We start from the raw sequence: 12744 nt of genomic DNA on the forward strand, positions 1-12744 counted from the left end.
AGCCCTCGTTCACATTGATTGCGGCTTTGAAATTGCACGGCTTTGTCTGAAATCGTACAATTTCAAAGCCACATGTCAGTGCGGAAGGTGGCTTCATGCACAGATGTCTATACCAGCCGCAACCGAAATCGCCAAATGTAGTGCAGGAACTACTTTTTCAAATCGACGCGGCACTGCAAAGCCGGCGTTGCACAGATTTAAACAATGCCATTGCCGACAATGGGGTGCGGTTGCTCCGGCGTGAACGGGGGCTTATGGTTTGGGTATATTACCGCTTTAAGCTGAAACTGCTGCAGAATGTGTAGATGCTACAAATGAAATAATTTGTCTAGTAATATTATTCCTATACATTGGATAGATTCCCATATAAAATGATGAGACTGGAAAATAAATCAGCATTGTTTCATTGATCACATATCATTTGATGTGAACATGATAAGACAATATTACTTTCAGTATCTGCTCAAAATTTCAAAGCGGCCAATGAGATGTTGGGGGTGGATCCCCTGTGGAAGCTTTTCTTCTTCTTTTCTCTGCTTGGGAGGACCCTTTCACTGCCTCCTTCCAGTTGATTGTGTAGCAGCAAAGCGTGTGTTTAATGTGACCCCCATCCCTCCATGTGAAGGCACATCCAGGGGACTGATGGAGATATTGTGCAGGATGGACAGCTGGCCTGCATGCACAGGGATCTGACATGTAACAGGTATGTACAGAGATGAGCTCAGCCTGGATGGCTGTCATGGAGCTGCAGTGTTTCAGCACTTTAGCGCATGGACAGCTCCCATCTGCAGTGTTCAGCAGCACAGCTCTCCTCCTGGATGCTGAGCTCTGCCTCCCAGGGAACAATGCTCCCTACACACACACAGGGTGCCTGCAGGGGCCACAGGTCCTGGACAGGCTGTGACTCAGCAAAAGGATGCATAATCCATGCTAACCTGTGCCATTGCTAATACAATACAGGCAGAAAAATCTTCACAGCATTGACATTTCATTAACACTGATGAGTTCAGCATCTAGCAAACAATATCCTGTTTTTTTTTTTATCAGATAATAATGGAGAGAATTAATACCAGTAAATGAGCAGAAGGGGTTAAGTGATGTGAAGGTGGGCAGGAAGCGTGATGGGGACTGCTGCCTGCGATTACAAGATGTGCATGTGGATTGTTATAGGATGATTGGCGGGGGTTGGAGAAGTGCTGGGGTAACGTAGGCTGAAAATTAGGTAATGGGGGGACAAGCAGGTAGACCTTCAGATCTAAAGGTGGCCGTTCAGGTAAAGATTTTATTTATGATTATTTTGTCAATCGATTTACCTTCCGATAGCAAAATACAATCAAAAGAGATTGTTCGATGTTCCATAGACCTAGTGATCATATTGATCTATCTGCTTTCCTACAATTGGATTTCTGTCCAGACCAATCAGAATAATTTCAATGAAATTGATCAGTTTTGCTCAGAATTGATTGATGACACAGTATGTGACTTTTTTTTATAACTCATAGATGCAATCTGATTCTGTGAAGAATCATTCGATCAGATCGTTACGTGTATGGCCACCATAAGTATTTTGTGTGCAAGGGGATACAATACCTTTCTTGCTTTCTCCATCCGATCCAATCAGAATAATTTCAATGAAATGGATCAGTTTTGCTCAGAATTGATTGATGACACGTGACTTTTTTTAATAACTCATAGATGCAATCTGATTCTGTGAAGAATCATTCGATCAGATCGTTACGTGTATGGCCACCATAAGTATCTTGTGTGCAAGGGGACACAATACCTTTCTTGCTTTTTCAATCCAGACCAATCAGAATAATTTTAATGAAATTGATCAGTTTTGCTCAGAATTGATTGATGACACAATGGGGGTTATTTACTAAAGGAAAATCCACTTTGCATTGCAAGTGCACTTGGAAGTGCAGTCACTGTAGATCCGAGGGGGACATGCAAGGAAAATAAAAAACAGCATTTTAGCTTGCACATGATTGGATGATAAAATCAGCAGAGCTTCCACTCATTTCAGATCTGTCCCTTAGATTTAGAGCGACTGCACTTCCAAGTGTACTTGCAGTGCAAAGTGGATTTGCCTTTCGTAAATAACCCCCATATGTGACTTTTTTTTTATAACTCATAGATGCAATCTGATTCTGTGAAGAATCATTCGATCAGATCGTTACGTGTATGGCCACCATAAGTATTTTGTGTGCAAGGGGATACAATACCTTTCTTGCTTTTTCCATCCAGACCAATCAGAATAATTTTAATGAAATGGATTAGTTTTGCTCAGAATTGATTGATGACACGTGACTTTTTTTTAATAACTCATAGGTTCAATCCGATTCTGTGAAGAATCATTCGATCAGATCGTTACGTGTATGGCCACCATAAGTATCTTGTGTGCAAGGGGATACAACACCTTTCTTGTTTTTTCCATCCAGACAAATCATATGAAATTGATCAGCTTTCATTTTTTTGGGGTTTTTTTTTGTAAAAGCTCAATTGAAAAAGCTGAAGTTAGAAGCTGATTGGCCACCATGCACAGCTGCGCCAGATTTTACACTCTCCAGTTTTAGTAAATCAACCTCAATATGTGACTTTTTTGATAACTCAGATTGAATCATATTGTCTAATTTTGTGAAAAATCATTTGATGTGATCGTTACATGTATGGCTACAATAAGTGTCTTGGGTGCAAGGGGATACAATAGCTTTCTTGCTTTACCCATCCAGACAGATCTGAATAATTTCAATGAAATTTATCAGTTTTGCTCAAAAATTAGTCAAAGGCACAGTGGGGGAGATTAACTAAAACAGATGCACACAGAATCTGGTGCAGCTGTGCATAGTAACCAATCAGACTCTAGGTTTGATTGTCAAAGCTTAATTGAACAAACTGAAGTTAGAAGCTGATTGGTTACTATAGACAGCTGCACCAGATTCTGTGTGTACCAGTTTTAGTAACCCCCCCACCCCTATTATATGTCGTTTGTGTTACTCATAGATTCAATCATATTGTTAGGTTCTGTGGAGAATCGTTCGATCAGATCTTTACATGTATGGCCACCATAAAACTGCAAGGTGCTGGGGGATAAAATACCTGTCATACATTTCCAATTTAGACCAATCATTTTGAATAAATCAATCAGTTTTGCTCAAAACTAGTCGATGACTCAGTATGTGTCTTTTTTCTAATCCATAGATTTGATCATATTGTCTAATTCTGTTAATAATCATTTAATCAGATTGTTACATGTATGGCCATCATAGGACTGCTGGCGCAAGGGGATACAATACCTGTCATGCATTGCTAGTAATGATAATTCTCAAAACAGGCCATACACAGGATTTAAAAGACATCCACTGATTTCACGCTGAAAAAATGACATCCTCACAAGTCCTAAACATCTATACAGGCATTTATAGGTCAGGTCTTACAATGTATGGCACCAATGATCATAATAGGCAACAGAATAAAAGTTGATTGGCTGAAGTTATTTTACTCTTTGATCTCCTTTGAGAGTACAGAAAATCAAGAGTTTCCATACATTGGGGGATCAAAAATGAATTAGGTAATCACAAAGCTGCCTATGGCAACAGCTCTATGCATTCGGAAATGGAAAATTCGCAGTATAATTCTTGCACATTTTGGTATAGTTCCTATTGGCCAGTTAGCATCTGGGTCTTGAAGGGCGATCCATATATTATATATTGCTACCTTTCTTTAACAATGAAGCTTGTGTCCTGCATGGCCAGGGTTGCGGTATGGATATTGTGTGTTTTTTGTTTATAGGAAAGATTTATTTTATATTTTCTGATGCACAAGCAAAATGTCATCTTATCCAGAGTACTTGTTCTATACTGAGGTCATTCATGTTTACAGGAAATGATCTCATTTTCTGTGACAATTCAATACTTATGCCTTTCACTTACACTGCTTTCTTGCGGATGTCTTTATTAACTATGGGGAAGTAAAATGTATTAAATGCTGGCATTGTATCAGAAAAAAAGAAGCATATTAATGCTCTGGTCTATACAATTCTATAATAATCTTTCTTGGGGACAGAATAGGCTCCTGGATGGACATTGCAGGACCACAGAGCCTACAAACTGATGTTGATGTTTTATTTGCTAGATGTGGCAACGTTTGTCTGACATCACCCTAAGCTGTATTAGATGATATGGCTAATATGTTTTAGTAGACTTAGTTTTACACATGCAAAAAATGATTTTAGCTGTGACTTCTCAGGCAGAACATCCACCAGGCTTTGGTCTATGAGTAAATAAATCAAATCTGTCAGTTTACTTATGACAACTTCTGCTACTGTCAAGACAAATTAAAAGCAAAAATATAGGATCCCTGAGATCACAGTGGCTCAAAGGCTTATACAGACAGAAGAGTAGCTATTAGAAGGTTATGTGATGGCAGCATGGCAGAAGAGTACTAAAAACATTAGCCTTGTATTGCTCTTTGCAAAAAGACATGCAACTGTTTTCAATCATAGCTTTCACGCCAGTCAGAAGATTCACTTAGCAACACGCCTCCTGCATACCACCAGCTTACAAAGTGTCAGCAGTCTGTTAAGCCTTATTTAACACTTTGCAATTTCTTCTGGATTAGGAATATGTTTTTTCTGATTAGTTTATGCATTCATTTATACAGCAGCACTCTCTAGACCAGGGTTTCTCAACTAGGGTTCCCCCAGAGTTTGCTAGGGGTTCCTTGAGCAAATTAGTATTTTCTGCCTATCAGATAAGTTCCCACTGATATAATTTAGGCAATTCTCTATGACCACAGCTGTAAGGAACGTTCTTCCCACTGACCATCAAATTATTGAGTTGTAGATATAGTCAATTTTAGCAGAGGTTCCCTGAGACCTGAAAGTTATTTTAAGGGTTCCTTTGTTAAAAAGGTTGAGAAAGTATGCAGAAGAGCACGGGTATCAAACTCACTTTAATCACAGGCTGCATCTGTATTATGGTTGCTCTCAAAGGGCTGGTTGTATGTGTAAAATTAGATGTCTAGAGCACCCCCATTCCCCCTCACATCAGATGTCAAGAGCCTGCCTACCATCAGAAGTCAAAAATCTCCCACCATCTCTTACATCATATTGAACCCCCTTACCTTGTGCTAATGCCAGAAAGAAGCTGGGGGTGGAGTTGGGAAGAAGAAAGTACAGGGTCTGGAGGAGGACTAGAGGAGAGCTGGAGTCTGCTGAATGCTGAGACCAGGGGAGGTGGAGACGAGGGGGTGCTGCAGCTGGACGGAAATGCAGGATCTGGTGGAGGAGTTCTGTCATCCTCTCAGCTGCTGACTGCTGAGACACGGTGGGGGAGAAAACGAGGGGGGGTGCTGCAGCTGCAGGAGAGGTGCAAGGACCACATGAAATGGCCTGGAAGGCCGAATTCGGCCCGCAGCCTTGTGTTTGACACCTGTGCACTAGACCAACCATTCTCAACTAGGGTTCCTCCAGAATTTTCTAGGGGTTCCTTAAGATGCTGTTGATTGACCTCTCACCTGATGGTGCCTACATAGTTTAGGGCCAATGCCACTTGGCAGAACCACTGATGTTTTTTTCAAGTGTCTGTAAGAGAGAGGTTCTGACTACCACTGTAAGGGGGCATGCTTCCAACTGATCTTAGATAAATTCATTTTAGCAGGTGTTCCTTGAAATAGGAAAATGTTTCAAAGGGGGTATGAGATACATAATTAAAATATTATAGGTGCCGCATCCAAACATATCAACTATACAGCAATACAAAAATACGCTTAAAAAGAAAATGCAGTAATGTCAAAACAAATGAAGTCTAGTGCAAGTCCCACATTGTGAGATGATCCTAAATCATGCAGCTCACAAGTTTATAGCAACAATATGTGACTTATAGGTTTGAACTTTGACAAAAAGTCACACCTTTAACAAGACTTATGCAAAATATACATAGAGCTATGTGTCAGTCAGTGCATTGAAATATTGAAGATTTTCCCAAATGCTAAATAAAAAAAAGATCAACATGCATCTGCAGCATATTCGGTAATACGTGATAATTTGACTCTTTAAAGGCCTTCCTGCTGAACAACTCTAATCTTCATTCAAGCGTTCATTTTCTACACCCTCCCCACACTAGCTAAATCTCTCTAGTTGTAGATATCCTTATGTCCATGCAGGACAGTAGGTCCGTGTGCATCATCCCGTGCTTGCTTCTGCCTTTAGTAGACATTGCAGCATGAGAAGGAGGCTGCACAAGACAAATCCATGGGTCAAGATGCTGCAGTCTCACCTGAAACACATTGAATCACAGAATTATATAGCATGTAGATTAAAGGCACATTTAGTTGTATTTTAGTGGTTTCACTTGTTGGCTTTAGATGATTTTCAGATAAAGGGATGCCTTAGGAACAATGTATAACTGTGTAACAATGTAACAACTGGTACCCTGCTTCTCATCAGAAAGATCAGATGTATGAAAGTGGTGTATCTGTTGCCCATCGCATTTACTACACGATATCTCTTCTGGCATACAGATGTGTATATAGTCATAGCAACCTCACACATATGTCAGGCTCCCTGTACCGCTACAGTGAATGAATGAAAAAACTTTTAGTTCATATGGTTCTTTACTTTTTTAGCTGTATGATTCATAAGTTGACAAGACACATTTGCAACATAACATTTATCTTTATTAAAAGAACAATGATGAAGATCTTAATAATAATAATATCCATTGTCTAGATCAGTGTTTCTCAAACTTTTCTCAGTCCATTAACCACTTGCTATCCAGGCTATTTTTGGCACTTCGCTCCTACATGTAAAAATTTACTTTTTTTGCTAGAAAATTACTTAGAACCCCCAAACATTCGTTTTTTTAAAAATGGCAGTGACCCTATAGACTAAAATGGTGAGTGTGAAATTTTTGATGTCACACGGTATTTGCGCAGCAGTTTTCAAACACAATTTTTTTGGAATAAAAAAAAAACAAAACACTAAAGTTAGCCCAATATTTTTGCACAATTTAAAAGACTAAATAAAAGACTAAATAGATACCTAACATGTCACATTTTGAAATTGCGTCTGCCCATGGATGTGGGCAAACTACAGTGCCTAAAATTCTCCATATGCAACGCTTTAAACGCCTTTACAGATTACCAGTTCAGAGTTGCACAGGAGATCTAGTGCTAGAATTATTGCTCTCAGGTAAACAAAGGGACAAGCCAGAAGTGACAAACTGCTCGTCGGTCCTGGTTTCCAGAGTTACAGAGAAAGGGGAACAATTTCAGTTCTTCTCTCTCTGTACTGGGCAGGCATTGCCGCCAGTCACATTGCACCCAGCCTCCGCGATGGGACCGGAGAGCCCGGAAAAGGCAGCAGTGACTGGAGGGGGGTGAGACCCCCTTCTGCCACCCACAGAAGTGATTGAGTGGCTAATTAGCCACCTAGATCACTTCTGCCTTGAAGAGAATCGCCGGCTGAAAAGATCCATACTGTGTTGATGCCTGTAGGTGCAAGCATCATCCCGGTATAACCACTGAAATGGGAGGATCCTGCACATCTTGAGGCACCCCATTCTTAAATGTAAAAAACTAAACTAAAAGGTTAACATTCACACATGTATAACACCCAACATTACAGGTGATGTATTCTTCCAAGGGAAACACACCTTTCACCAGTGACAGCTGGTGCTCAAAATTTTTGGGGGGCGCAAACAAACTGAAAAATACTGAACCCCCCGCCATCAATTGCAGCCTCACTGTGCCCATCAAATGCAGCCATTGTGCCCATCAAATGCAGCCATTGTGCCCATCAAACGCAGCCCTTGTGCCCATCATATGCAGCCACTTGTGCCCATCATACGCAGCCACTTGTGCCCATCATACGCAGCCACTTGTGCCCATCATACGCAGCCACTTGTGCCCATCATACGCAGCCACTTGTGCCCATCATATGCAGCCACTTGTGCCCATCATATGCAGCTACTTTTGCCAATCAAATGCAGCCACTTGTGCCCATCATATGCAGCCACTTGTGCCCAGTCTATGCAGCCAGGCGCATCCCCAACTCGGCTGTCACGTCTCTAACCCCCCCTGTGGCCGGTCCGGCGGCACTTACCAATCATGTGGTGGGGCTCTGCTCCTCCTCTTGTGCAGTGCCAGGAAGCAGCAGCTCCTGTGTCCGCTCGGCTCCTCAGGCTTCCTCCACCGTGTCTCCTCTTCCGCCCAAGTGTTAAATATTCAATAGGATCGCCTAATGCTTTGGCCAATCGGGAGATAGGTCTCACTGACCTGCCTGCTGGTTGGCAGGAAGAAACATTAGTGTGAAAATAGCGAAAATTAATTTGCTGTGCCACAAAACAGGGTGGGGTCGGGACGCAGTGCTCTGCGCCCCGAGCCCACCCTATTTTGAAGCCCATTAGAGCCTCTGGCTGTAATCACGTGCTTCAAAATACACACCCCCGCCTATCCCCACCATAGTATTTCATGTGTCCTGAAAGGGACTGGGCACTTGAATAGGCAGAATGGCGGAGGTGTCGGGGGGGTGACGCCCATGCACCCACAATGCACGGGCCGTCACTGCTTTGCACACTGGTACTGACTAGTATTCGGTTTCTCTCCCTCACTCAGCTAATGTGACCCCAGTACTGATGGAGAGGGGCAGGGGAGGAGCAAATAAGGATGCTGAGGAGGCGCTCACCTTCCTCCTTATCAACTGATGACGCTATTGGTTGTTAGGGTGCCAGCGGCTAAATGATTTTAATGGTGCACAGTGAATACCTGTGGCTTTGTGTAAATAAAAATTAGGCTTGACCCACCTGCTGGCTTGTATACAATTTTTGGGCAATTTTTAGGGCATTTTGCCAAGACACCCCTGAAGAAACCTGAAGGCACTCTGGTTGAAAAAGGCTGATATAGAAGATTAAAAATGAACAAGAGCAACTGAGTAAATTACATCAACAGACCGAAAAAATGAAGTTGGTTCTAAAGGGATAAACTAATAATACGTGCTTAATGAGCAGGTGGGACCACTCTAAGCAGCTGAAAACTGGCTAAGCAACTGCTTAGGGAATTTCTTCGGATCCAGAAATGCCTTAAAGGAAATGTATCATGACAGAAGCTTGAAGGCTGCCATTGCTTACCTCTGCTAAAAATGATAGTTGTTTAAAGTGGTTGTAAACCGCTGGCCTTTTTTTTTTTATGCATCGCATACTAGCACGTTATGTTAAACTTACCTTAAAACGAAGCCCTCCGGTGCCGAGAAGTCATCGCTGCAGGGGATCCCATCTTCACCCGTCTTGCTTCCGTGTTCTCAGAGCCGCAATGACTTCACTCCCATGCATGCGCGTGGGAGCCACCGTTCACGGCACAGGGCTCTGAAGAAACATCACGGGTGCCCGTTTCTTCAGAGCGCTTGTGCCAGTGATGTCACTGACTGCATGTAATGTAAATATCTCCTAAACGGTGCACATTTGGAGATATTTAAACTACCTATAGGTAAGCCTTATTATAGGCTTACCGAGGGCTTTTTTCAGCGGGAACGCGGGGGAATGCAGTTCCGGCACTAAATGTATGTAAGGGGTGTGCTGGAGGGTCTATTTATGCTGGCTGCTGGGGAATCTATTGTTACTGGTGATCTGTTTTTGTGTGAGGGTCTGTTGTTGCTAGTGGGGGATCTATTGTTGCTTGGGGGTCTTATGTTGCTGGTAGGAATCTACTATTGAGGGAGAGGTCTATTGTTGCTGATGGGTCTATTGATGCTGGCTGCTGGGTGATCTGTTGTTGCTGCTGGGGGTCTAATGTTGCTGGGGCAGATCTTTTGTTGCTGGGGGTGGTATTTTGTTGTGGGAGGTCCATTGTTGCCATGTGTGGGGGGGTGGGTCTACTGTTGCTGGGGGTGTCTATTGTTGTGTGAGGGATCTATTGTTGCTGTTGTGAGGTCTATTGTTGCTGGAGGGGACCTATTGTTGCTGGGGTGGGGTCCATTGTTGCTAGGGGAGTCTATTGTTGTGTTAGCGATCTATTGTTGTTAGGGTGGGATCCTATTGTTGCTGAGGGGACCTATTGTTGCTGGGATGGGGTCCATTGTTGCTGGGGAGAGTCTATTGTTGTGTCAAGGATCTATTGTTGCTGGGGTGGGTTCTATTGTTACTGGGGGATCTATTGTTGCTGGCTCAAGGGGATCTATTTTACTGCTTTTCTTGTTAATAGATAAGAGCAAATTTTCAGACAAATTATTTAGCACCACAAAATGATACTTGGGGCAGTACTGGGAGGTGGGTAGGGGGTGGGACCAAGGGACGGTGCTCAGAGGAGCATAGGGTGCGTAGACAAGGGGGAACTCAGAAGGGGGGAGTTCCTCCACCTATTCTCTGAGGAAAAAAAGCCCTGGGCTTACCTATAGGTAAAAGCAAAAGATGGAAGTTTACTTCCTCTTTAAGTGTCAAGTTGACCCATTTGCTCAAAAAGACTCTTCATTTCAGCAGCATTTTTTTAAAGATTTTACTACTGCCATGACCTTTACAGCACTGGGCAGTTTTGCAGACTGTGTGGAGCCGGATGCCCCATCTGTATTGCACAGGTATAGTTCAGGACTATATACAGACTGTTGGCTGCAGCAAAGCTACTGATCTCAAGACAAGCTGCCAATACTGCATGGAACCACTGAGACATGGGTGGCGAGAAGTGGGTCCATGCTGCACCTAGAGCCTGTTTGCAAATGAGTATTTTTTATAATGGGGGATGAGAGAAGGCACATCAAGGTTTTTTTTTTTTTCATTATTAAACAAACAACTACACCTAATATATATTAAGATAGTGAACTTGAAGTGTATACAGATAAAAATGAATGGCTTTCCTGATCTATATTCCTGTTGTCATGCTGGTCTGAAGCCAAGAAACTAAGAGGTTAGAAATAGCAGTCTTTTTATCACTCTCATAACAAACAAAAAAAAACTTTTGCAGTGGGATACCCCTTTGCTGAAGAGTTAAATGCTCTAGGGGGTAGAAGAAAAGTCTGTAATACTCACCAGCACTCTTTTCTTCTGATGGTTTGATTATGGGCTGGCTCTCAGCATCCTCACATACAATACAGGACTACTGGTATTAAAGTGGATACTTAAAAGTGGTACTTAAAGTGGATGTAAACCTTCACATATACCCAGTGAACTGAACAGCCTCTGATGATACACAGAGATTAAACAAATCGTCTTACTTAAGTTTTACATGTATGTCTGCTGTCTTCGGCTTTATATATTCTTTAGAAAGTGCACATCATGTTAGAAATGTTTCTTCCTGTTTCAGCAGTGGGAGGGGAGTCTTGGCATACACTGTGTAAGAGCTGATTGGAGGAAAGGCACACACCTCCCTCCACATAGGCAGAGGAACGAAGAATCTTGCAGAGCTGTGCTGTGAATAGACAAGCTCTCTGCTAATCTATCTCTATGCACCCTTCCCGGCACAAATTTTCAGCTGCTTTCATCTCCTGTGTCGGAGAACTTGTCAGATAATTTCATGCTGATAACGGAGGAATGGAGCAGCAGAAAGACACGGAACTTAGGGCTTAGGAGAGAGATAAGTAAACACTACAGATGTTTGTGCCCAGGTCAGATTTCATGAATGGGGTTTACATCCACTTTAATGTGACTGCTGGCTGGAATGCTTTAGAGATTAGGCTTCAGGGGACCGGTCACATGGATGGAGGGGGCCTGCTGGAACAAGGAAAAAGGTAAGTATTACAACGTATTCCTCTACCCCTAGACTTCAAGAATATGTAAACCCAACATTTCATATTCCTGATATGTGGCTGCTGTACCATGTACTTGTATGAAAAAGTATCCTGTTCTCTTTGTATTGCTACCTTTGTGTGAAATACCTGGAGTTTTTATATCTATACACATGTGTTTTGCCTTTCATTTCTATTTTAAACTGAACGGGTTATTTTACCAGGTGATGATTCACATATACTTTAACCAGCATTTTAGCTTTGCAGTGTCAGAAGGCCCAACTGTAATGCTAATTTATTTTTCTACCTGGAGTGGGGCTTTAGCTGTCTAAAAGCAGCCTAAGGTTTTATTCTAGGATCAGAATGGTCCTGTCCTCTTATTATGCTTTATAAATCTATAGCCCCTTGTTATTTATATCCAATCATTACTCTTTAACCCAGCCATTTTCAACCAGTGTGCCCAGGCACCCTGGGGTGCCTTTAGGTTTCTTCATTGGTGCCTTGGCAAAATGCATGGCATTGGCATTCTCAATTCCTTGCATATCTTTTTATATCCCTTTTCTGTTTAATACAGTTCAACTACCTTTTCCCGCAGATGCTTTGACAATTCTTTTGCTTTCCCCATGACTCAGAATCCAGAAACGTCATTGCAGCCCTGGATGAAATATGCAAGGATCTGTCAGGAGTCCAGAAACTCATTTACACACTAAATTACAAGAAAACTGATCACAGGTATGGATGGTTACCTTTACCCCTTTGTGTCAACTTGTGTGCATGTTATCAGGCCAAAATCACCAGGGTATGTAAACTTTTGATCAGGGTCATTTGGATAGTTTCTGTTGTGATTATGGTTTAAAAAGAGTAAACACAGTTGATTGATAATAAATGGCTTCAGCCAAACACTAACCATAAGTGAAAGAAATGTTTTTGTGTTATCATTCATATTCTCTGAAAAATGGCCAAGAAATCATAAATTCTGCCAGGGTATGTAAACTTATGAGCACAACTGTGTATGTATGTGTGTATATATATAT

The 12744-nt window shown here is 42.1% G+C and overlaps 1 protein-coding gene across 3 annotated transcripts in view; it reads left to right on the top strand.

Annotated features, from left to right (window-relative positions):
- The first annotated feature begins 488 nt into the window (after positions 1-488).
- The window catches only part of CLVS1 (clavesin 1), a 181106-nt gene continuing 168850 nt past the window's right edge, over positions 489-12744 (top strand). The window contains exons 1-2 of one of the 3 annotated variants that reach the window (XM_073631695.1): positions 489-703; positions 12343-12442. The gene's annotated coding sequence lies outside the window, so the exon portion shown is untranslated. Of the gene's footprint in view, positions 704-1132; positions 1274-12342; positions 12443-12744 lie in introns of those variants that run through there. The other 2 variants (XM_073631696.1, XM_073631697.1) reach the window with 2 other exon arrangements.

Source organism: Aquarana catesbeiana, linkage group LG05 (assembly GCF_042186555.1).
Source record: "Aquarana catesbeiana isolate 2022-GZ linkage group LG05, ASM4218655v1, whole genome shotgun sequence".
Taxonomy (NCBI): domain Eukaryota; kingdom Metazoa; phylum Chordata; class Amphibia; order Anura; family Ranidae; genus Aquarana; species Aquarana catesbeiana.